Below are 26,749 nucleotides of genomic sequence, written 5' to 3'. Positions count from 1 at the left end.
TACACTAAGTGTGTCAGCATCCATCTCCAACAGCTGTAGTTCCATGATCACACACACAAACGTGTAAGCACCCGCACTGCAATCAGACGTGAATCACCATTGTCTCCATGCTGAAAGACGCTGAATGCCAGACATTTTGTGGAACAATCGCACAACACCAGCTTTTGTGAGCAATAGGATGATGATCCAAAATGCTTCTGCAGTTGTGGAGGCAGGAGCCTTTATTTTGCATTCTCAGGATAAGAAGAACATTTTTATCTCTATGTGAAGTGAAGCGAGCCAAACGTTACTTGCCATTGGAGTTCCCCTCTGTGCCATGGCAGTTGCACAATAGACGCAGCAAGCATGCCTATTTGACTCTGTGTGTGTGTGTGTGTGTGTGTGTGTGCGTGTGTGGGCAAGTCACTTAGAGGCTACTAGTAATTATGACACACAAAGCTTATTCACATGTGAGCAGTTACACATTTTGTGCAATGTGCCAGAAATGTGCTTCAATACGCATATTCGTTTACTAATAACAGGCTGCATTCAACCACAAAACAAGATTATTTATTAATTAATATATTTTGAAAAACCATGATACAGTGAAGCCGCTAAGTGGCGAGGGACAACTGTATCATGATCAGTGATGCGTTGATGAGGCTGCACAGAGCAGTGCTTACCCTCCAGTGACATGTGGCGAGGTTCATGGCTGGTGAGGCACCGACTCCTTCAAAGTTGTTGTTTTTCTTTTTTACTTTAAATTCTTGTGCTGTTAATGTTAATGCAGGTTGCTCATCAAGTAGATAACAAGAAAAGGAAGAGAGAATTTAATTTGCAGAACAAAAATTTGTTTCATATATTTTCAGTCCCGGTTAATTAAGTTTTGGGTAAAACTGTAAACCGTTACTTTTATTTGTATACAAAGTACATGCGCCTGTCCTTCTCCGGGAAAAGACTAATCACCTTCTGTTTTGCCTCAAAGTTCAGTTTGGAGAAGTTTTTGAGCTTGGATATACTTTAAATCCAATATTGTATAATCAATAAACATTTCTGCTGTGTTTGCTATTAGTGTTTCAGTTGGACTTGCTACAAAAATAGGCTTCGGATTGATGAGAAGAACAGAATGAGAAGAAGTGTGATAGTACAATGCTTCAAACTGTTGTCATTCTCCAAAAAAAAGTAGGCCATCTATTTTTACCTCTCTGTATTTTTAGACGTTTGCTTGACAACAGATTGTTCATCTGCTCCAGCAATAAAAGAAGGAAAAGATGCACAATCAACTCATAAACACCAAATGCTATGAATGCTTTTGAACAGCCGTGTAATGCATAATTATCCCTGTGTGTGGGCTCCAAATACGTTACGTTATCACACTTGATTATGTTAATATTAGCCGCAGCATAACCGCTTTGGGGTGTAAACATCATTAAATGTAAAGTCAGTGAGTGGTGATCAGTGAATGCTGAATGCATTACATTTTATTATGAGGCACAGTTTGTTGTTTAATATGTTCAAATACGTTTACTTTATAAAGTGTCATCTCAGCAGCAAGGTTGTGACTAGTTATGTAACGCCGTAGCAGGTTAATAGAGGTTACTTATCATGACAAGCATCGCAAATTTACTGTGCTCTGAGCAGGACTGACACAAACACAGCTTGGCACAAATTCCTTTTAAGTTGTTTTCTAAAGTAAATCACGTTAGATGTACGAGTAAATATAGCATGTTTTAACAATTAGCTGAACAATCAGGGGTTTGGCTAAACATCCCCTGAATGATAGCTTTTTTCATGACACTTGCTAACAAACAACAATGGGGAGAATGACCGTTTCCTGTATGTACAATCCCAAGAGGAGGCTAAGGGAAGCAAGAAAACGGACTGACGCAGCAAAAGGCAGACGGAGTATTGGAGTATGGAGTATAATAATGGAGTATTTGGTGGCTAGTGGTGGTTTACATCACCCATAAGCTTAGAACCCCGGCTGACTAAGTACTAGTAAAACAATGGTTAATTGGTTCCAGACCCAACCGAGATAACTGAATTTCCATGAAGTAGGATTCAATATTAATAAATAAACACTGATGCGCAGGCTACGGGATCACTGCGAGGACATATGAGACAGCCGCTGCTCATCGCCTACAGCAAGGAAGAAGGCTAACTAGTTAGCCTCTAAATTATTTGTTCTAAACTTAGGAAAGTGTTTCAAACGAGTTGAGTAGAAGGACAAAGTAAGAAGAAACATACCATTTCCACACGAAGTCGGAGATGAACTGTTTTTCACTCTATCATGTCGGACATGCCATGGCTGACTCCATGCAGTGTTGTACTGTAAAGTCTCATCAAAGTAACATTACTGACGCCTAGTGACCAGAATACTACATATAACTTCTCTTTCAATATTTTTTATAATAATAATAATAATAATAATAATAATATAAAAAAAGGTAGGGATGTCCAATATTGGCTTTTTTGCCGGTATATTATGATGCAACAACATTTAAGATTAATTTATAGACAAACCAAAAATGTCCAGTTTATTCCCTATAATTTGCATTGTTCCATATTTATTATTCAAATGTATCCCCAACACTGCAAATTCCTGGTGTTAGTGATGTGCAGATCGATATCAAATATCAATATTTCCGATACCAGATATTTATATCCTAAAATCAGTTCTCAAATCAAAACATCGATACCTTGATACTTCAGTCATTTGAGGTAATTTATATCATTAACAGGAACACACTAAAAAGTAACTAAATGATTGAGATATTGTCTAAATGCTTTTAGACATTAAAAATGACCAGCAGACTACAACTGGCCTCCAGGCCGCACTTTGGAGACCCCTTGTCTAAGCAAACTGTTTTTTATGTAGAAAGCTTGGTGAGTTTCGGTGGTTTACAGCTGCAAGCATTAGCTTAGATCAGACAAGTCTCCAGATTGTTCAGATATGTTCTACCAATTTTGTGATTAAACAAAAGCAAACCAGCAGGAAAAATCCGGTGCTGGTAAAGCGACCCTAAGGCGTCTATAATGACTTGCCGCCAGTGCGTGACAAAGTGGACATAATAGCAAACTCTAACCCGATACTGTGGGTGTTGTAGCTTAAATCCAGCCAATTAAATTGCTTCAATTGAAACAACAATAAGCCTAGAGTTTAGATGCATCTGCACCAAATCACATTTAATGTAGATTAGATGCGAGATGGGAGCGAATGCCTCTCCTTTGACAGTTTTTAGGAGAGTAGACCGAACCCCCGTGATCTCTGATGTGCCATCATTGTCACGGTGCTGGAGCCATGACAGAGGAAGTCCCAATCGTTCTGCCCCGGCAAATCTCTTCACTCTTTTCAACTATTGTTCGAGACTAATGCACCGTGCCACGCAAGAGAATGGGTTCGCTCTCATCCACCGACTCTCTATAAATAGATTTCTATTTAATCTATATGAGATGTCATAGATTTAGTTGAGATAGATAGCGCTTCCAACCATCTCGGTTGTGCCAAGATGCAGAGAGCGACACAAGGAGTTCTTGCTCAGCTAAGGTTCTTTACACCCGCGGCCGCTAAAGGAGGTCAGAAGTGCCAAAGAGAGACTAAATGTGAAGAGGAAGATAAAAATGCTATAATGATCAAGATAAAAGGCTAAAACCTAAAGATACAATACAAGAACAACCAATTAGCTACGGAACAAAAACCCAAGGTTGCAGGAATTGATGATATTCAAAACAAGCATCTACTGTATGGAGATTCTCAGTCATTAGGGTAATCCACAAAGACATTTAACCTTTTCCTTTGAAAGGCCTCAAAAGTCCAAAGGGGCGAAACAAAATAAAAAATCATTATCTCGGAACAACATTGATAAAAATATCCAGTATTGATACTGGATTTTGGGGTGATCCAGATTACCATTTGCATCCAGAATTTTTTTAAAGGATTAACATTGCGATATAGGACCATTTTCGACATTTGTGCATATAAAAATGGGCAGAGCACTTGGGAAAAAAAATACAGGACAAGTTTCCAACAGGTTCTACAAAATATCAAAGACTGAGCCAAAAAATTTTGGATTATGATTTTGGTGTGAATCACAATATGGGTGGAATTATGGTGCATGGCGGAGGTCTGCGCTCTCAGTGTCTCTAGTTCCCTTTTTTTTTTTTTTTTTTTTACTGTTTGCATACATACTGTACATACATACATACATACATATGTAGATAGATAGATAGATACTTTATTAATCTCAAAGAGAACACATACATACATATATATATATACATACATATATATAAAAATATATATATATATATTTACACACACACACACACACACTGTATGTACACACATATACATGCACATACACACATGCATCTCTCTCTCTCTCTCTGTCTGTATATATATATATATATATATATATATATACACACACACACACACACACACACACACACACACACACACACACACACACACACACACACACACGCACGCATGCACGCACACACACCTGATTAAAATTTTAAGACCAGTTGAAAAATTGCAAGAATTTACATTTTGCACTGTTGGATCTTAATGAGGTTCTAATTAGAGCTTCAAAATGCAAAAAGAAGAAATGGGAGTGAGACAAAGTAATCCAATTGAGTAAGCAATTTATTGCAAACAGCCATTAAGGTGAAATATGCTGTTCATCAGCTGATCAAAAGTTTAAAACCATAGCTCAAAAAAGTCAGAAACCCCCGTAAAATAGAAATAAAATGTTCAAAAAAGGACTCCTTAATATAGAGTAGCTGCACCATTCTTGTTAATCACCTCAAAAATTGGTTTGGGCATGCCTGATACCAGTGTTTCCAGGAGGCTCGTGGGAATGTTGCTCCAGGTGGTGAAAATGGCTTAATGGAGGGCATTCACTGTCTGGAACTGATGTCCATTTTTGTAAACCTCCCTTGCCATCCATCCCCAGATGTGCTCATTTAGATTTAGATCAGGGGAACACGCAGGATGGTCCAAAATAGTGATGTTATCCCTTTGTCCGGCAGGCATTGTGAACTACAGCGTTGTCCTGTTGAAAAACCCAGTCATTACCACACAAACGAGGGCCTTCAGTCATGAGGGATGCCCCCTGCAACATCTCCATATAGCCATCTGCCATTTGACGCCCCTGCACAACCTGAAGCTCCGTTGTTCCGTTGAAGGAAAAAGCACCCTAGATCATGATTGCACCCCCTCCATCGTGCCGTGTGATATACATCTCAGGTGGGATCACCTTGGCATGCCAGTAATGCTAGAAGCCATCAGGACCATCCAGGATACATTTTTTCTCATCAGAGAATAAAACTTTCTTCCACCTTTCAGTGTCCCATATTTGGTGCTCCTGTGCAAATTCAAAACAGGCAATTTTGTGGTGTTAGAGGAGACGAGGCCTTTGAAAATGTTTTTTGTTCTTAAAACCCTTCCCTCGCATATGCCGTCTCATGGTTATTGGACTGCACTCGGCACCTTTTGGGTAGAGGATCATCCGGAGTCTTGACCAAAAAAAACCAATCAGATCCTCTGGCTCAGGGCCGGTGAAATTTTTTTGGGTCTACAGGTTGACTTTTTTGTTTCATAATCCTCACAATCTTTGAAGAAGTTTAAAATGCCTGTCTTATTGCGTCCAACCTCAGCAGCAATGGCGCGCTGCGAGAGGTCTTGCTTATGCAGCTCAACAATCTGACCATGTTCAAAGAGAGAAAGCTTTTTTTGCCTTTGCTACGAAGAGATCATGACAGTGTGAATACCTGATCTAAAAGTATACTGAATCACATTTTCAAACCAAGAGTTTCGCTTTAAAGGCTGTGGTCTTAAACTTTTGATCAGCTGATGAACTGCCTGTGTCACTTCAATGCGTGTTTGCAATAAATCGCATACTCAATATTTTTTTTTGTCTCGCTCCTTTCTTCTTTATGCATTTTGAAGCTTGACTTAGAACATCCTTATGATTCAACAGTGCAAAATGTAAATGTGTGCAATTTTTCAACTGGTCTTAACATTTTGAGCAGGAGTGTATATACACGTATGTAAATATAAAAGCCCAAGGTTGGATTCATTGCAACTTGATTTTGCAGCAACTCATATTATTATTGCATTGAGACCTTTCTGCTTGAATGCACCTTCATTTTTGTGCTACATCATGGCAGCATGTACTCGCCTGAATATTAACGAACAAAAACACAGCGCCAATTATTTTTGTGTTCGCCACTTTTTAAGCAAACGCTTCAATGTAGGCCACATATTTGCTGTGTTGTGTATAGAAAGGGAAAAAAATGAAAGAGGAAAAAGACGAACAGCGGCGTATATGACATTTGGCAGCAGGTGACAAATACATTATTGCTTTTGTGCTCGGCGGCAAACTTGCTTGGGAGAGTGAGCTGTCACAGTTGCCTGCGTCCAGACAGCGTCACACTATAAATATCAATAAAGGAGGGGAGGCGAGATGTCCTCAGGGAGAACGCAGGCAGGTACATGAATTAGAAACGTCACAGATACTTTTCTGGGAAGGGGGGAGAAACCAAAAAAACGTAATGTTCATTGTTGCGCAAAATACATGTTTACCTTGAGGGAGATAAGGTCTACTGATGACTGAATAACCATTTATCAAATGATAATGACAATAACAGAACAAAACAGTAAAAAGGCATGCAGGTTTTATGACTATATTATTGCCTGATGATTATTTATGTGATGGACAAAATGTGAGTGAGCAGTTTCAAGAGTTCAAAATGGCAAAGAGGTGTATTTTATCAGCAGGACACTAAAATGCTTCCACGCTGAGAAGTTTGAACTCCAGGGCCATATCAATTAGCTGTGTTATTTCCCTGGAGGACACAGTGTGAAGAGGTTGTGCCAGCCACACCTGGCGAGGCAGATGTCGGCCTCAAACTCTTTAAACATATGGAGATTTGTGACCACCAGTCAATGTGTGAGTACACTAGCAGCTGACTGTAGTAAATAACATTTGTGGCACCTCCAATGGGTTGTGCTTTGGAAGACACACTGGCATATATGGAATACACATATCCTCAAAGTTTTACAATCATTAGACGAATGGTAAATGACTTATGGCATGTTAGGGAGTACGCACACTACTGCAGACTAATTGTATCGTGACTGTGTGTGGATTAGGGATGGGCACCAAAAACGGTACTGCGCTGACTCACATCCAATTAAAAGGTACCTTTTTTCAGATCATGAACGACAATCTCTGTGGAGTGTCATGGCGTCGCGCTTGACAACATTCAATTCACAAGCGAAGAAGACGAAGCCAGAGAGAGGGGGCAATGTTTACACCAGCAAGGCGACAAAGCTACAGAAGCTGAACTAAGTCATATTGTTACAATACCTTCGGTTTAATAAATGTCAGCATGTTCTGGAAGAAGGCACTTTTAATACGTGCCATGAAGCTACTAGGCATCCCGGTGAGTAGAAACCTATCAAACAGCCAAATAGCGTAAACAGAATACTTTTTTTAATAATTACTTGTGAGGGAGATTCTGTTACATTCTGGTGATTTGCGGTCAAATGCTAGACCGAGGCAGTGTGCAAATAAAAGCGTTTAAGCACGAGCAGGTGCAGGTGCTCACAGTTATGCAGGCAAACAAGCAACGAAGGGCGACAGAGAATAAGGCTCTGTGAAAGCGCAAACAGTTAAGTCCTGGGAAGTTGCAACAAGTAACACGTCTAGGTGACCGCATGGTTAAGCAACACAACAACAATAAACCAGCACCATCAAAGTGACGACGCTGGGCTTATGAACCCAACAGATTGCGACTGCAAACAGCTACACACAGTTCCACTATGCTGAAGCACGCTTCCTGTCCCGCGGAGCATGACAGATTTTGCACAAAAAATACTCAACTGTAATTTATGGGGAAAAGCATTTTGGTTACTTGAAAAATAATACATAAAAAGAGTAAAAAGCAATAATCATGAAGTGCCCTGCAATTGGCTGGCGACCAATCCAGGGTGTACCCTGCCTCTCGCCTGAAGTCAGCTGGGATAGGCTCCAGCAAACCCGCGACCCTAGTTAGGATAAGCGGCATAGAAAATAGATGGACGGATGGAAATAATAATGAAATACTTTTTAATGCCCTGGATGCTGTGTGGTGATAAAGTGTTTTGAGGGCAAAATATTGTTTTTAGTGCATTTCTCGTAGTAACCTATTGGACCATTTCCTATTAGAAATTTTGGAAGACTTGCATGCTTACTGTTTGTTCTATGAATCAGTGCTTGGCCAACAGCCCAAACGACAAGCAGCAGAACATTTGCAGCCATAAAAGAAGAAGAAAATGAAAGAAAATCACTCCCGTGGGTGAATAAAGCAGACACCTCCTGACCTCATTCTGCTCATTTTTCCTCAGTGTGGCTCTGCTTCTAAAAGGAGCCTCAGATGAGCTCCCTAATGAAGATGGTGGGCACTGTTTGATGCCAATTAATTTGCCTGCTTACTTTCCTACAGGACAGAGAGATTTGGAGAGGCCTCTCTAACCTGAGTCTCTTGTTTTGCCTCGCAGCGCCCATGCATACAAAATAGTTTCTAGTGCTTCTTACCTGTGTTTTTGTCTAATGTGCATATTTTTCATTTGGCGTAATGGTGCATTAAGCAATACAGTACTGTGCTCCTTAGATTTTCACTGACGTTTTCATTCAGAGGTCACTTTGTTTACAATTAGTTATTCCAAACAATAACTACTGTATAATTTAATATTAAGTTACATTTTGTGGGAGCACCTACTACAGGTGATAGAGTCATTGGTATTGGTAGCATACACAAAAACAAAAACAGACACTTGCTGTCTAGGCCTGTGACAGTGTAACTTACACAAGAGATGATTCGAGACATGGTATTTGGCAGTGGAGGAAAATTGGAGAGAGGCTGTAATTTATGAAAACTCATGTATACCAACTTTTTTTTTTTTTACTTTAATAATGATTTGGAATAGATGAAAAAGTGGACAGGAAAACGTAGCTCTCTTTGACCACATGGTCATTTTTTAAGTATATTGCACAACACAGTAGCACTGGAACCAATGTTGTAAGAGTGGTAAAGCGCAAACTGCTCAGCCAGCATTAATACCGCTGATGAGTTCATTGTAAACAACAGTACAGCAAGTGTAACATACAGGAGTTTCACACCAACACCTGAATAGCACAACCATCCTTTTAAAGCACATGCAGAGGTAGATTAAGCTGCTGGATGCTGACCACTCATGATACTTCAAATGAAGCTATACTGCCAGCTTGATTACACTGAGAGGTTGCCTCCAGTTACAGCTCTTAATGGCAATTGTTTTTTTAACTAGCGCTAATTTGAGTTCTTGGCTGTTATTTGCTTTTGTCGACAGCGCAGCCTGCGACTATAACACACTGGGCAGATAACCGAAGTAGGTGTTAATTGGAGCATTTATGATATGCTAAAATGGAGACAAAAGAATAGGAATCACATTTTAGCTGAGCAACCAGCTGTATAAAATGTGCAGTCTGAAATCATCTTGCCAAGTGTGCTTTTATTCTGCTGATAATGATGCGTATAGTCCCACTGACTCGCTTAAAAGTGCTGCGTCAGAGTTGGTGTTTGGCAACGAGGTGCGTCATTATCTATTTTCGCTGGCCCAGATCGGTGGATTAAGACAGCACCAGGACCAGCCATCTGCTGGAGTAAAGATTCAAGTCTCAACTGGCAGAAAGACAAAATGCGTTCGCATCCTCTGTGTTCAAACGCTCGGCATGGACGGCTCGACCACTTTTGCTTCAGGAATTCTGTCTTCAAAAAGATAATATTGTTCCGTTTTGACATTGTCAAGGGGTGTAGCGTTGCCCTGACTTGATCCTGCAGACGCATGCAAAGGTCACGCATAGTTGTTTAGAGAGACCAAGGGGCTTCTTGCAGTTGTTATCTGTGCCAAATAGGGGGCCAGATGGGAGCCAACCTCAGCTCTCTTCCCACTGGGCGTTCATTTTAGCACTAATTAGCTGCTTTTAGGAGCTCGCTTGAGTAGTTGTCTCACTTGCAGACACAAATACCCTCAGACTCTCACACCAAAGAGCTCAGGCTATGCCTAGAATATGAAATGTGGACATGATAGTCACTAGTTGACGTAATATTAACTGGTGTAACTTATTGCAATCTATTAACTGCTGAGTCTCCGGCAAAAAAAATGAGCAAAGAGTAAAAAAAACAAAAAAAAAAACATCTCCATTAACAGTTGTGGCAATAAGCACCTTCCTGATTTAGTTTTTTGCAAACAAAATGGCTAAAGTTGCATTTAAAGTATCATAAGTGGTCAGCATCCAGCAGCTTTATGTACCTCTGAATGCTTTAAAATGTTGCTACTCATATGAAAGTCATGTATTTTACACTGACACTAACTATAAGCAATTCATCAACTACTGGATTTTTTTTTTCAAGTTTATTTCAGTAGTTTCATGTCTTCAATGTTGTTTATAATGTTGATGCTACAGTTATTTTTGTTGACACATCCCTGTCATATTATGACTGCAATATGAACAACCTGCCCTAAACAAACAGGCAAACAAAGTCTACACATTTCTTATGCAACCCTGACAAAACCACTGCTGAAGGGTGGACCTCAACCTGAAACTCAAAAAGTTAGGATTGGTTAAAAGAATCATCCATTATGGATGCAGTTTGGAATACATGGTTGCAATCAAATGTAAGATGCTGAAAGAGTTTATACTCAATGTGATGTGTTCAATTCTTGAAGCTACAATTTGACTGTTCATAGTTTAGACCAGGGATTCTCAAAATGAGTTTCCGTGATCCATAGGTTGGGGGCCCGCAAATTGTTTTTTGCAAAACATTCATAAAGTTATGGCGTACCATTAAAAAGTGCAGGAACCACTCAGCCAATAACTCTCACTTACAATAGAGTAATCTAAATCTGTGACACGGTGGGGGGCCATGCATTTTCTACCTGGGCCTTCAGTACGAACTTAAAGGGGACCTATTATGCGTTTCCTCTTTTCTGGTGTTGTTGTATTCTCGAGTTAAACGATGCCAGATAATGAGATAATGAGGTGAAGATAATGAGGTTTGCGCATTTGCAAGTGAGACCTGAAAGCAGTTTTGGACGGCTCTGCAGGCTGTGTTTTACAGTTGTTGTTTTTTAACGTCCATCCACGTTCCATTGACGTCAATGCAACCCGGACTTCTTTATATTGGTATGCCCATGTAGGACTGCCCTCCACATACGGCTCCCAGGAAACATTTGTTTGTGTGTGCCTAAAGAGGCAAGCATCAGGCAGAAGGGGTTGGAATTGCTGTTGCTGATTCCCGGCCAGCAAGAGAAAAATATGCTAATTGATCAACGGCACTTCAGATGGGACTGTTTTGTGAACATGAGTCAATACAAAGCTGGACTATCCGCCAAAAGGTTGCTGAAGTCAGACGCCTTTCTAACGTTACTTGGTCGTGTCGAAGAGTCAGAAGAGTAAGTATGTAACAATTTATCAGTGTCCTACCTGTGTTTGTTTTGTATAAGTAATCGGTCAAAAGGAGTTCAGCAGCTGTCCGGAAGTCCTCGGGAGCACTTGGGAGTGTGACCAATCACAGCGGAGTGGGCTCGGCGGGAAGCGTACCTGGAGGACGGACGGGGGTGGAGTAAATTACACAGACAGCTTGGGCGGGAGGCAGGAAACACTGCGGAAAGAAGTGCAGAGTCTGGGAGATTTCAAAAGCTTTCTGTGGAGGTTATCGTGTGTAGCTGCTCTATAGGAGTCCAGAACTCAATACAAAGGCCCCCAAGGTCCCCTTTAATCCACCTCTGAATATGAGTACTATCATATTGCAATTGCAGTCATCAATAATATACAAAAATGCAAAACAACATTACAGAGATAGAGACATTTTGCATATTGGGGATGAATAATATCAGTAGGGGAACAACGGAGGACCTGACAGTTTCCTGGCTTCATGTACTGTAAGTACAGTATATACTCCTGAACCGCATGAAAGGGTGAAAATCTGTCAAAGATCATTTAAAACAGGTAAGACTGTTAAGTCAACATCATTTTATATTGCAACAGTGAATTTTAAGGCAAAAGAGTTTTGGCAAATTGTTTTTCAAGCGATGTTGTTCCTAATTTATGTGCACTTTTCTGATGTTCGTCTTGCTTTCCGTGTCACTATTGTTGCACGCCTGCCATGTTTATTTGTTTATTTTAGCCTGTTTCTTTGAGGTGGAAAAATGTCTGTTTTATTTGTCGGAATCGCCATCAGCTCTGATGTTAACAAATAAATAAAAAAGAAAAATCATTTGAATATTAGTCGAATGTGGACAAAACCTTACGACTCGACTATGAAAATCTTTAGTCGAAGAAAGGCCTATTGAAAAGTGTATCTTTTGACTGTATCTTTTGACTACTAATGCAACAAATGAGTATGAGGGAGTCAAGTGCGCCTCAAAATGATTGCCCTGATAACACACGCTAAAGCAGACTCAGTGATTGGTTCCATTGATACAAGTGGCCTTTCCAGTCACAGGTACTTGATTTCGGGCCACACAAAAGGCACAAAGCGTAGTAATTAGGTCACTTGCCACCGGCCAAAGGAGCATCGATTGGATGTCCGCAGCTTGATGATGGATTATTGAGCTGATAAATTTTCTCCCATGGAGAGGCAATATATGTTCCCTTAACATGGAGACATCCATTAGGACTCTTCCTTGTTCTTCTTCTTGGCTACTTGTTATCCATCTTGATCTTTATTACCTCAGCTGAGGTGATATTAATGCTTGTGTGCATGTTGTCCAGATTACTTCTATACTGATACCTGTAATGGGTGTTACCACCACCTACAGGGCTGGAGTGGACTGAGGTCAACCACGTTTTTACAACTCAATATTCACATACTTTTTGGTGTGAATTGATTATTTTAACACATTTTTCACACATAATTTCAACACTGTGCATTTAGTATAAACAGTAAAATATAAAATACTCAAGTTATGTGACTGTATTAACAATAGTCCAGAATGGGGGATTCAAAATGTGTACCCTGGCAGGTATCAGAAGACTTTAGTGACGGTGCAAGCTTGAGAAGAATAAATAAAAACAGTAATTCCTCGTTTATCGCGGTTAACTGGTTCCAGACCCGACCGTGATAGGCGAATTTCTGAGAAATAGGATTCCTTCTTCATACAGTAAATTGATTTTTTTTTAAAGTTAGAACATAGAAAATCTGTTAAAGACCTTCTATAGGGTTTGTAACATCATTAGAGCCCTCGAGACATGAAATAACACCTTTATTAGTCACCTTTACACTCCACTCCTATTATTGTTATAGTAGACATAGTAAGAGTGAATACCCCACATAAATAAGACTCGTGCTTGTGTGTGTTACTATAAATGTGTTTCCCTCTGGGACCTGAGGGACGGACTTTACAGGAAATGATGTTGGGGTTCCGAGTTGAGTGTCAGTTTTGCGTGGGTAACGGACGCAACAGTAGCCCATTTTTTTACTCTGAATTTTTATTAGGGATTATTGTGCTTGTTGTGATATCATTCAAACCGGCAATAAAAGCCTGTTGTTCTGCCAATCAAGTCTGATGTTTGTGTGTCTCACCAAACAATACAGTAACATTTCTGACACCTAGTGACCAGTGTAGAATACTACTGTATCTTTCACCAGTGTTTTTGAATGCCTTATATTGTATTTTAGTTCATTTAGTCATGTGCTTGAAAATGCGTAATTTAGGCAAAAAATATGTAACATTGACTTAAATAACCACCAAACACCATGATTTATTAATTAATATACGTATTTTTGAAAAACCGTGATAGAGTGAAACCGCAAAATTTAAAGCTCCAAGTGGCAAGGGACTGTACATCTTTTTCAAAGCTGCGATGCTAACTTCAGTTACCTCAAAAGCAAAAAATTACTTTATTGGCCCAAACATAAGATCAGCCCAAGTATACAGTAAGATGAGCGTATAAGATTTGGTTAAAACGAAAACTGGTACCTTTGCTCTACTAGTGCTAGTGTGAACATAATCTACCAAACCTTGGTGCGTACCAAACAAGCAGACCAAGATCGTTTCACAGATGGGTCTTTACACAGATCAAAGCCACAGACTAGTGTTACAATTACAGTTAAAATAAATTTCTAATCTATAAAAAAAAAACCTCTTGACTCTGGTCAGTAGGCTAAATAATTTTCTTACAATGAGAATGTAAACAGAGTGTGTGGTGAGCAGGGAGACTCACTGTGCCATACTGTGAAGACCCCTAGTCTAGAACTGAATCAAACTGTACATTAAAAATAAAACAAGTGGATCCCACATAAGCAAGCAATTTGGAGACAGAGGCAAGGAAAAACCTCAAACAGAACCAAGACAAAACTTCGTGGTGGAACAACCCATTACGGTTTTGGTTTTTCCCCACCTTCTTAGACATTTTTCCATTTATTTTCTCTCTATTGTATCGTGTATAGGATTATGTTGTTGAAAGACTAAGGCTGGGAAAGATTCAAAAAAAAATAAAGCAGCCTCCTTTAGATTCCCCACAGTTGTGTCAGCCTCAAAGGGCAGCACTTTCCAAATAGCAAAAGGAATTGAGGATCGTTGTGAGCAAACAAGCAAGACATGGACTGAACATTGAACACCAACACTTTGTGTTCAAATCGAGGTTTTTGCTGTCGCTGTGATGGGGCAGTTGTGACAACATGACTGAATCCCCGAGGTGTCTCCTGCTAATGACTCTGGTTCAAAGGCGAAGACGCTTTTATGTCCCTTCTGATTAGTCAGTTTGTCTCAGAGCGACAGAACACTTTTGAAAAGGAAAGCTGTAGCGCATAACAGATGTCCTTTCATGTAGTTCGGACTGTTTACAAGGATTCCTCAAAGTCACGCTTTGGTGGTATTTTTACCTCTGTGGCCTTCTGGATTTGTCCAGATGGTTAAAGTGCTCATGACACCAAAACACATTTTGATTTTGTTAATTTTGCCATGCAAAATAAAAAATAACATAGGGCACATTTCCTGTGTTCCTGTGTGCTCGAATGTTGACATTTTTACCCTTTTTTACATTTTTTGCCTTTGAAAAACAATCGGGTAGGAGACTGGAGAAGAAGGAGGAAGTAACATTACTTCGAGAACATGTACTTTGTTGATTTTCTGCTGTATATTTTTCTGATATTATATTTTTACATTATACTGATATATTATGGTTGTGTGGCAGGCTTTTGCTCGACCACTCAAACAGATTGAGAAAACCTGTTAACATTTCCAAAAGACGCCATTTGCTAGGGGTGATATTAATATCTGATTAATATCTGATTTCGGAAAAAAAACAAGTATCAGATTATATCGGCCTGCATTTAAAATCTTTCATATTAGCAGTCCAATACAAGCAGTCCATTCCAGCCTCCGCTCCAGCACTTTTATCCATCAGCACCAGATTTTGCATGCAGACCCCACGTGATCACAACACCAGCGTGTGCTAACGTGTTTAGCATGGAGTACAAGAGATGTCGGCCTTTTGGCAGTATTTTTTGTTAAAGTCAGCTGAGTGCAAAACGCTGTCCGAACAAATCTTAGAATCATAACATGGGTTTTTATGCCGTATTTCAAGGCTAGTAAAACAGGGACCGCTGCTCACTCATCTTGTATCCTGCATAGATCGGTCAGTCTCAATCCCTGCTAGTCAAACAACATACCTGTTGTGGCCATTGTTTTTCATCATCATCAACATCATAAACTTGTTAGACAACTGTACACATCAGTGTGTTACATCAGATGCTCAATTAACTGCTCTGTCAATAAGCGAAGGCAGCTCTGGCGTCCGAAAATGATATAGTGCCAGCCAAGAGTGCTTATTCTGTAAATGTTGAAAGCATGGCTGTGTTTTGATGAGTCTGGTTTGCCGGAAAGCGTCCTCGGCATGACGGCACAGCCAAGATGGCAGCGGTTCAGAAAACTTGCTCGGGGGAGTTGACTTAATTTCACTCTTATTTTCTAGTTAACTGGCAGATGACAGCAGCATTACAAAAACGTTTTGTAACTACTTTTGTTTTTTTTATTACTTTTTTCAAATATTTTTTGGTGTCATGAGCACTTTAAGAGCTTCTAAATGTCACATTTCATCTATATTGCAGCGTGAGGAGTGTGTTTTACATGCATGTCAGGCTACTAGAGTGCATCTACTGTTAGCGCCATCATTAGCATCAGTCTACACCTGACAAATGGCTTCCACCAACCTCAAACAAGTAAGATGAATGCAGGCTTTTATATTAGAGGGAAGAAAAGATAACAAAGGTAAAGTGGTAGGTTAAATGTATGGATCAACGCTCAAGAAATGTTCATTCGGGGCTTTTCTTCTTTAAGCGTTTAGCTTTGGAAAATGTTTGCAAAAGGAACACCATTCATGCACAAACTATATATTTATGGAATGAATGCATCATATAAAGTCGATACAGTTACAACTTTGCCATGCTATCAGCCACATGCAGACTTCCATTTACATACTTTCTAAATGAGCATACTCAAAAGGGATTGTTCCGTTACGTTACATCTAAGCCTAGAGGAACGGGATTCAACACATTGCTGCATCAGCATTATGCGTAAACAGTCTTTTCAGATTCATCTAAGAATTGAAAAGGTTCGTAGATTCCATTCATGCTCCCCTTGGGATCATTTCCATCTGAGCAGAGACAAAAGACAGCAACTCAAGATTACTTCACCTTTTCATTTCCAAGCATGTTCCTTCAGGACAGGTGGTATAGAGTGAAACTTCATGGACTGAATAATAACTGAATTAGCAGTTATTACATTTACCTGAAATGGCAGAACAAGCAAACAGAACACACCAAGATTGCACAGGGTGTTTCAGATTATGGTGCTCCCAAGCTGAAAATTAGGCATGAAATTATGTTGTTGTTGTAGTGACATTGACAAAGTGTGGAAGAAAAATAAAGATACATCTAAAACATAACAGTTTGTATAGCATGTACCCAAACTAAAACATATTTAGAAGTACAGTACCTCTCCACGTCACGGTTTGAATTTCTTGGCTTCACCCTATCACGTTTTTAAAAAAATACATTAATAAATCTTGCTGTTTTGTGGTTGAATTCAACCTATTATTGGTTTAAAAAATCTATAGTGTATGTATTTTTGCCTAAATTAGAATTAACAAGATACATTCAAATTGTGAATGTAGTATTCTACATTGGTCACTAGGTGTTAGTAATTGTTCGGTGAGACAAGCACCAGACTTGATTGCAGGAACAGGCTTTTATTGCAGGGTTAAATTATCTGAGAACAGGCACACTAATAATAACATAATAATCATCATAATAATATGGTCTACTGTTGCAGCAGTAACCCACGACAAGCTAAAACTCAACTCTTAACCGCCGGCATCACTTCCTGTCGTTTACTGTGACACACATGAACACGAGCTTTACTGTATGTCTTAAATTTATTATTTTCCGATTGTATCTACTATACTGGGTAATGCGAGTGTAAAAATGACTATATGGATGTTATTTCACATCCAGAGGGCTCTAATAATGTTTAAAAACTGGATTTACAAGATCGCAAACGAGTTGTTTTTTTATGCTTCAAGTACGAAAATATTCCACTCATAAAGAAGGAATCCTACTTTATGGAAATTCACTTATCACGGTTGGGTCTGGAACCAATTAACTGTGATAAACGAGGAATTACTGTATTCTGCCATAAAACGATACAATTTGGCGTGGTAGTACAAAGTACAAAGGTATTGTCAAGTACCCCACAAAAGGGGAATGTTTTTGTTACTAATTAAAGTCATTATCTTCAGGAGAACAGGCTAGTAAGGTCATTGTTGTCTTCCCTTGAATTAGAATTTCTGTCTTAGCGATAAAACTAAGGCTAACAAATTGTTATTCTCTGTATTTGCATATTCAGCAGCTTGGCACAGCTTCTGATTTCCCTTGTCTCTTCACTTCTGTTACCCTTTCATCCCCCTTTTTAGTGATTACACTTCATCAAACCCTTAAATGACTTTTTAATTATGACCAAAGACGACTGCCTGTGTATTTGTCAGCACATACAGTGAAGTACCATCATCGCCATCACCAAAACGGTCATTTCCCAAAATTATTACCATGCTATATTCCTAAAAGGGGACATTGGAATGGAGATTGATGTCTGGTTAATGGCTCGAGCAGGCGTCGTCGCACCGAGGGAAGACCCAAAGTCATCAACGGGTCGCACTGGTGGATGGTTTAAATTGGTCCTGCTGGCACGAGGATCATTGAGAGGATTGATGTGTCTTCTTGTGGTGTGGCTTCAAATTGACAATTTCTTGCTTTTTTTGAGGCAAAATGAAAGAAATATAAAGCCAATGAAATAAGTAATTTAAATCTCAATCAACTGAAACTTTTTTATTATTATTTTATTATATTATTATTATTTTATAATTATGTATTTATTTTAGAATTATTGATTTGCTCAATTTATATATGTCATGGTCATTTATTTGATAGCATGTTTTCTAAGCGGTGGGAGGTTGGGAACTTAGTAGTTGTAGGTGTGGTTTACATTGCAGTTCCACCAATCAGATCATTGATCCCGCCCACCACCTCTTTCATGGTTGATTTCGAGAATAAAGTCTTAAATTTACAAGAATAAAGTCGTACATTTACGAGAATAAAGTCGTAAATTTACGAGAAAAAAAGCCGTAAATTTACGAGAATATATTTTTCATTTTTTCCTCAAAACTGAACTAATTAATGGTCAATAAAAAATATATATAAATGTTTTTAATTTTAATCAGCAATATATCCACATTTATACTGTGTGGACCAGCAAATACATTTTGCTGTCAGTCTTTGGTGGGGTGACAGTGAATATAAACAGCAACTTCAGCCTTTAGGTGGAGCACTCAGGAAGTATATACCCTTGAGCATTTACTGTATATGCGCGGAGTATGTGTCAACCCGGCATCCTCCTGAGACTCAGGAAAAAACCTGTTGCACAATTCCGCCGCGCCTCTCCTTGGGAACTATTGATCGTTGTTGGATTGACTCCCGAAGGAGAGCCCCGCAGTGCCTTGGCTTTATTTATAAACAACATACAAATCTTTATTGACAAAGGAGGCAAGAGATTGATCCTTCTTTGTCTTGTTAGAGGACATGTGCTGTTACAAGTTCCGCAAGAGCTTGAATGAAAGGTTACTGTGGGCGTTAAGTTTATGTTTTTCTTTCCCCAAATGATAAATGTTTTCTCACATGTATTCCTTGAATGCCTTTTTACTGTCTAGAACAATCATTGTTGTGTTTGCAAACCTTGTTGATGTAAAATTATGACTGACTGAACACTGTGCCTCTTGTTTATCCTGTATGCTAATACAATATTATATGCTAATGTTAGATGAATAGCTGTTAAAGCATGGATGGCTTTTCTTTTACAGTGTTAGCGTTAGCATTAGTGGCAGGAATTCACTATGAAATGTTGGAGTTCATTTATCCGGAGAAGAGATCAGTCGAACACAATGTATTTTCATTTTTTTAGTGAAGAAATTGTCTGGAAGATGTCACAAAGTACAGCGCCGGACCTCTGCTCATCAAAAGAGGAAGCCAGAAGGTCTCGAAATAGGAAGTGCCTATCTATTGTCTAATGAAGGCACTTAAACATTTAATCAAAGGAAATTAGAATTTTAACATTTGTATTTGTACAATTATTTAATATGTCTTATCTATTTTTTTGCTTTATTTAAAAAAAAAAAAAAATCGCCACTGGCTGGAGCCTGCATACTCTTACCACAGTTTCAGAATCAATGTCCTACATGGAAGCGCCTTGTCATGGGCGGCCGTGGAACACGGCGAGTATTTTAGGATCCCAAATGCAGACAAGGGAGGCAGAAAGTACAAAAGAACAATTTAATATACAAAAGGGTCCAAAGCAAAAATACAAAGTACAAATAAGGAAAATCCAACAAGGTAAGAGTCCATAACAAAAAACACTAACAGCAAAAGGCTGTTAGGATAAAACTAGAAATAACAAAAATACACTGCAGGCAAACCTTACAGGAGAAGATCACAAACAGGGCTAGCAGGTAGGTACAGGTAAGCGGGGAGCCAGAGAGCAGGGTAAGGAGCAGGTACAGGGAGCAGGTTGTCAAGGAGTCAAGGAGTACAATCTGGCACCGGTCTGGAGTTTGGCTGGAGCTTAAGTAGGCCGGTGGTAATGAGCTGCAGGTGTGTGTAATTAGGGCTGGGTCATGTTCAGGGATGTGCTGCAACAAATAAACGACAGAGGGCAGCAGAGCAGAACACAGAACATGACACGCCTCTTAGTTTTATTTGAGTTTGTAAAGTTTTGCAGTGATATCACATCAACTATTTCTTTTTGGTTTATTACATTAGAAAAATACAAAAAGCGAGAAATGTGTTATTTCTGCAAATCGAGCCAACCGAAACGGTTGGTGCGCCACAATTAAAAACACTGAAAACAACATCTTATGTGGCCAGAAGTATTTCAATATTGACATTATCCACAGTTTTAAAAGCCACAATCAAGTTTCTTCGAAGTGTTATATTGGCTCTTAAAAGTGCTGCTGCTTGATGCATGTCAGGTGTTAACAACAGGGCTTTAATGTTTGTATTACACGTTCAAAATCATGATGCCATCCATTAGCTGGACAGCATTACCCCATGCTGTCCCATTAGCATCGGCCTTAAAATGCTCATTTTATTTGCTGTTAACGTCACAACCATTAAAGCTGTAAGATTTAGCAGCTTCTTTGTTTTACAAGCTAATTGGAAGACTCATCTGTGTTGCTTTTCTGAAGCTTTTAATGCGTCGATGGCATAAGGTCGATGTTTATTGAGTCACTGGAGCAATTTTATGTCTTGCTCTTGTTTTTGGAGAGGAAAAGTAATGTAAGCAAAGTTCTGCAATTTAAGTAGAAATAGCACAAATACAGCAGTGCCTTGGTTAGCGTCATTAATCCATTCCAGAAGGTCCGACTCAAACCAAAACAGACTCTAACCAAGGCAAGGTTGCCCATAGAAAATAATCCATTACAGAGACCCAAACATTTTAAAACAAAACACATTTTATAGAAAATTATTGTAGTTTTACATGCAGAAAATGATGCCCAAATAATTACAAATGACAAATGAATGGAGAACTGAACATTTAACGTCATTTGTACCTAGTTTTGCAAAGATGGAGGGGGAGGAAAGGAGATTATTCTTGGAGGGCAATCCCTGTTTTTACTATTATTGCACTTATGGGGCAGTAAGAGGCTTGCATAGTTTTACATTAAAAAAACAATGCCAAAAACATGACAGATATAATGAAGAAATTAACATTTAACATCACTTTTACCTAGTTTTGGAAAGAAATAGGGTGGAAGGGGAGATTATACTTGGAGGGCAATACTTGTTTGTAGGTTACGTTATTCATGTTGCACAAAAAATCTATCCAGAGAGATCTGTTAAAGGCTTGCATGCACAGTTTTACATTCAAAACAGAATGCCACAAACATGACATATGAAATGGTGAAATGAACATTTCACATCATTCTACCTGTAGTGGACGCCCTTCGCAAAGTTTGGAGGCACGTTTGTCTGCACTTGCAAACTCGCCATGCCTGACGGCGCTGAGTATGCAGGTTCTTTTTTTTTCCAACCAGCCTCTGCTTGCTTTAAATTCATCAACAGGCGTTTTCTGTGTTACATCCCGCAAGCCGCTTTTCAACACATACGTTCCACTTCCATCATGTTCTTCTATATTGTTTAAAAATTACTGGTTTTTGTCTTGTTTTCAAAAATAAGATATTTCAAAATAACACATTTTACAGTTGTAATTAATTATAATGCCGTCTTACCGTCACAAACTCGTACCGGCCCGTGTCTAGTTTCTAACTGGCAGGTCAATACAACACCAGCATGGAAACAGGAGTTCACAACATCCCAGCATAACAACTAAGGAAAGCTAAAATAAAATTTCAAACTCCTATTTGGCGTCATACAAATTATGCTTCGATTGGAATGATCTTCAGGCAAGGTTTTCTTATTCCAAACACTTTAGCATATTAACACCAAGGTCGTAGTGTCTTGTGTTAGTACATGGATAAAATAAAAAACAAACATTAATACACCCACTTGGGTCAGTTAAACAGCTGCCGCCGTATTTATTTAACAGTGTGATGTGAATATCATAATATTCCTCTGTAAAAGTAATGCTGGAACATTTAAAGCTTTCACTAAACATTTACACCAATGGCTTCTTAACACATACACTTGTCAGCGCTAAAGATCTGCGCCTGTTGTGTATAGTTTATATTTTTTTTGTAACTTTTCTGGGATGGTTCTGTTGTTTCTTATTTTGTTGTATTGTCTATTGTATCTGGGACTGTTTAGTTTCCAGTCTCATGTTTTAACTGTGTGTCTGTGCATGTGCACTCCTGATCCAAATCGTGAGACCACTTGAAAAATAGCAAGAATTTACATTTGCACGGTTAGATCTTAAGGAGGTTCAAAGCAGAGCTTCAAAATGTAAAAAGAAGAACCGGGAGTGACACAAACTTTTTTGAGTAAGCAATTTATTGCAAACAAGCATTAAAGTGAAATAGGCTGTGGATTCAATGTCATTTTCTGTCAGGTATTCACACTGTCATGATCTCTTGATGGCAAAGGCAAAAAAGCTGCATAAGCATGGCCTGGCGCAGCACGTCACTGCTGCTGAGGTTGGATGTTATAAGACAGTCATTTTAAACTTCTTATAAAATCCTGAGGATTATGGAACAAAAAAGTCAAGTGGTAGACCCCAAAAAATATCACCGGCCCTGAGCCGGAAGGTCCAATTCATAGTCCATCAAGACACGGGATGATCCTTGGCCCAAATTACATTTGTTGCTATTGCTGAGTGCAGTCCAATAACCATCAGGCGGCATCTGCAGGAGAAGGGTTTTAAGAACAAAAAACGTCTTCAAAGGCCTCGTCTCCTTCAATGCCACGAAATTTCCTTCAATGGAACAATGGAGCTTCAGGTTGTGCAGGGGCGTTAAACGGCAAGTGGCGATGTGGAGATGTTGCATCCCTCATGACTAAAGGCCCTCGTCTGCATGGTAATGACTGGGTTTAATGCTAGCATGACAAAGGACTTCTTCCAGAGGAATAACGTCACTCTTTTGGACCATCCTCCATGTTCCCCTGATCTAAATCCAATGGTATAGCTGTGGTGTTAAACTTTTGATCAGTTAATGAACATCCTATTTCACCTTAATGGTTGTTTCCAATAAATTGTTGACTCTAAATTCTTTTGTCTCACTCCCATTTCCTATTTTTGCATTCTGAAGCTCTACTTAGAACCTCCTGAAGATCAAACAGTGTAAAATGTAAATTGTTGAAATTTTTGTACTGGACTTAAAGTTTTCATCAAGAGTTTATTTTACTGCTTTTTTAACATCATGGACAGGGGACTACTGATGAAAAAATGCCAATTGTCTCATTCTGGCTTTTTTTGTCTCATGTTTTAGTATGCATTTTATGAAATTGCATTGTCCTCTACAAATAAATGAATCTAATCTAAAAGATACTAGAATGCTATAATAGACAAGCATTGCATCCATAGTGATGCTGCTTGTCCACTAGATAGAGTCAGCTCTCACACACACATGCACACACACACACACACACACACGTGATGAGAGTCATAGTTTCCGTGCTCAGTCAACTGTTTCCATTTGGTCTGTGGGCTCATCAAAGGCCTCAAACTTGAGATGGTTTTAATGAGAACGTCTGGCAGCCAATTATTGGGAATGACCTAATTGCATGAGATAGCTTTGACACACACACACACACACACACGCGCACACACACACACACACACACACACAATCATCACAATCATCTCTATTTCTCTCTCTTTTACTGGTTTGTTGCTTCGCCTGTCGACATGCATCTGTCTGTCTGGCTCTTCTGGCCAAAGAGTGAATTCTAAATTCCATCGCAATCAGGACTTTTTTTTAGCATCATTATATTAGAAATACAGACAAATGTCCCAGAAGTGGTAGAATTTGGAGTTTGGAGTTTTGTTTTTTTTTTTTTGTTTTTTTGTTTGTTTTTTTTTACCCCTGTCCTGTCCAGCCTTTAAAGCAGATAGAATTGTATACCTAAATGCCGTCAAGTGCTAAACAGATTTACTCTGCCAGAGAGAAGTGTGATATACACTTCCCCTGTCATACAAAATTTATTCGACCTTGATGCTTGTTATAAAGAAAATTTGGAGCGACCGGACTGGAGCAGGAGGGGACAGAGAAGAAGAGAAAAGGAAACGGGGGGGGGGCAAAAACAAAAAAAAGAGAGACAAGAGACAAGGACAACAGCAGCAACAACAACAATTGTGACAGAACAACAGAAACATACAGAACGACATCAGCAAATAAATGTCCGTGACAACTATAAAGACGAACAAGGATAAAGGACAAATCAATATCAACAACCACAATGACAAAGCTGTCAATGACAATCAGACATAATAGCAGTCATGAAATGATGAACTATGACAGTGATCACAATGACAATACTGCATTGAAACAGTCGCACACAATAGCAGTCATGAAATGATGAATTATGATAGTGATCACCATGATAATACCGCATTGAAACAGTCACACATAACTGTAGTAATGAAATGATTATCCATGATAGTGAATAGAATCAGTTACTGTAATGCACATCATTGTAAAAAAAAATATATACATATACACACATACATACATACATACACATACATACATATATATATATACATATATATATATATATATATATATATATATACACATATATACCGCACATACACACATATATATATATAGTCATACTGCTGATATCACCGTCGCTGTAATAAAACCAACAACATAATAACACCCTGGTTAACTCAGTGAGTAATGTGGGGAAGTACGCATGTACTGTGAGCGTGCATATGTACAGGTATCTCTGTATGTAAGGAAGACTTCATATATATATAAAGGTGCAGGAATGTGTGGGCGTGTGATTGTCACTGAGAGTGCATGAAAGGAAAGGGGCCGCCTTCCACCTCCCAGAGAGCCCCGCCCCAAATAGCAAGGCCGGGCCCCGGCCGCCAGAAGGCCACCAGGCCCATAGGGGCAGGCAGCACAGAGATCAGTGCCCCAAGAGCCAGCCCAGAGAGCCCCCCCCCCCGGGAAGACCAGTAAGGGGCCGAAGAGAGGTAATCCCAGCCAAGGACAGGGCGCCAGCGGGCCGGAGGACTGCCAACCCCTGAGACCAGCGAGAGATCACACCCCACAAAGGCAGACGGGTACCGGGGGCCACAAACCGGCAGGCCCAGAGACGCCTCCACAGCCGGAAAGAAGCCCGCCCGCGCCGGAAGCGCCAATTCCCGCCCACCGCCACCCCCACCCCCAGGGAGCGGAGCCCGGCCCGCCCCGGGCCAACCCCCGCCCGACCCCCGACACAGGGCCGCCCCGCCAAGGGATGCAGGAGGCACACCCTCCACCCACCCGGCGGAGGCACGGGCGGCAGAGATGTATCGCCCAGCACCTGACCCCATGGAGCAAACCCCTGTATGCCCCCCCCCCAAAATAAATAACTAAAATAAATAAATAAATAAAAATACACACACGCACGCACATACACACTCCTACGCACCCACACACACGCACATAAACACTCCTACGCACAAACACACCCCTATGCGCACGCTCATACACACTCTTACTTACTCAAGCGCGCACACACACACACACACACACACACACACACACACACACACACACACACACAGTGGTCGACTGCCCGACACCCGGAAGCCCCACCCTATCCCCCGTTGGTAACCCAAGGAGCAGCGGAGCCGGGGACCCCGGGGTCCCAGACATACGATTCAGAACCCAGGGGCGGAGAGCGCAGACCGCCGGGGAGCAGGAAGACACCCGGCCACACCCCCCCAGCGGTAGGACGCCGCCAGCGAGGAGTTTGGAGTTTAAGAAAAGTTTTCTGGAAAATATGCTGAAAGCTAAACAACACTTGAAGGTTTAGCACGTAAGAGTAATCCCTTTGCTTTTTCGACGATGGCCACACTGTTTGAGTGGAGATGTGCTTGGTAAATAAAGTAGTGTACAATTGAAATGTTGCCAGTCATCAATAAAACACAAATAGTTGACAGCTCTACTAGTCATGAAAGTTGGAGACCTCTGCAACCTGGACACTGAATTTATTGTTTTAAGTTAAGCAGGACAAATTTCTATCTTGAACTACAATAAATATTGAAACAATTTATTTCCCATGCATTACTACGAACCATGCATATAATTAAATTCAAGTTTGTGTCAAATAATGAAAAATGTATACAGTTAATCCATGTGATCGGCATCTCACAATCATGATCAGTATCGGAAACGGCAGCATAAAACCCTGATCAGAGCATCCCTTTTTGTAATGAATTGAATGAATGCAAAGGGCAAATCCAGGAACACAGTGGACAGGAGGTATCTATAAGTGTGTACAATTTGCAAGTGGACACAAATTAAGACTTTTGGACTTTGTGCTGGCTCAACTAAATGCTATCAGATTTCATTAAGGATTTTGAACTAATATTATTTTGTGTGTTGTTGTCCGGCTGCTTGAAGAACTTGCGGCTACCAATTTGATGTTTGCTATCCAAATTGTTCCCCCTGAGCCACAAGTCAGTCCCTGTTCCCAAACATAATTACTTCCCTTGCTGCACTTTTTTTTC

The 26,749-nt window shown here is 39.9% G+C and overlaps 1 long non-coding RNA gene across 1 annotated transcript in view; it reads right to left on the bottom strand.

Annotated features, from left to right (window-relative positions):
• The window catches only part of LOC129168809 (uncharacterized), a 118,260-nt gene that overhangs the window by 83,252 nt on the left and 8,259 nt on the right, over positions 1–26,749 (bottom strand). The window contains exon 2 of the long non-coding RNA XR_008566339.1: positions 11,499–11,615. This is a non-coding gene — a long non-coding RNA (uncharacterized LOC129168809). The remainder of the gene's footprint in view (positions 1–11,498; positions 11,616–26,749) is intronic.

This window comes from Dunckerocampus dactyliophorus, chromosome 16 (genome assembly GCF_027744805.1).
Source record: "Dunckerocampus dactyliophorus isolate RoL2022-P2 chromosome 16, RoL_Ddac_1.1, whole genome shotgun sequence".
NCBI lineage: Eukaryota > Metazoa > Chordata > Actinopteri > Syngnathiformes > Syngnathidae > Dunckerocampus > Dunckerocampus dactyliophorus.
The sequence above is the reverse complement of the archived record's forward strand: the minus strand, read 5'-3'. Positions and strand labels throughout refer to the sequence as shown.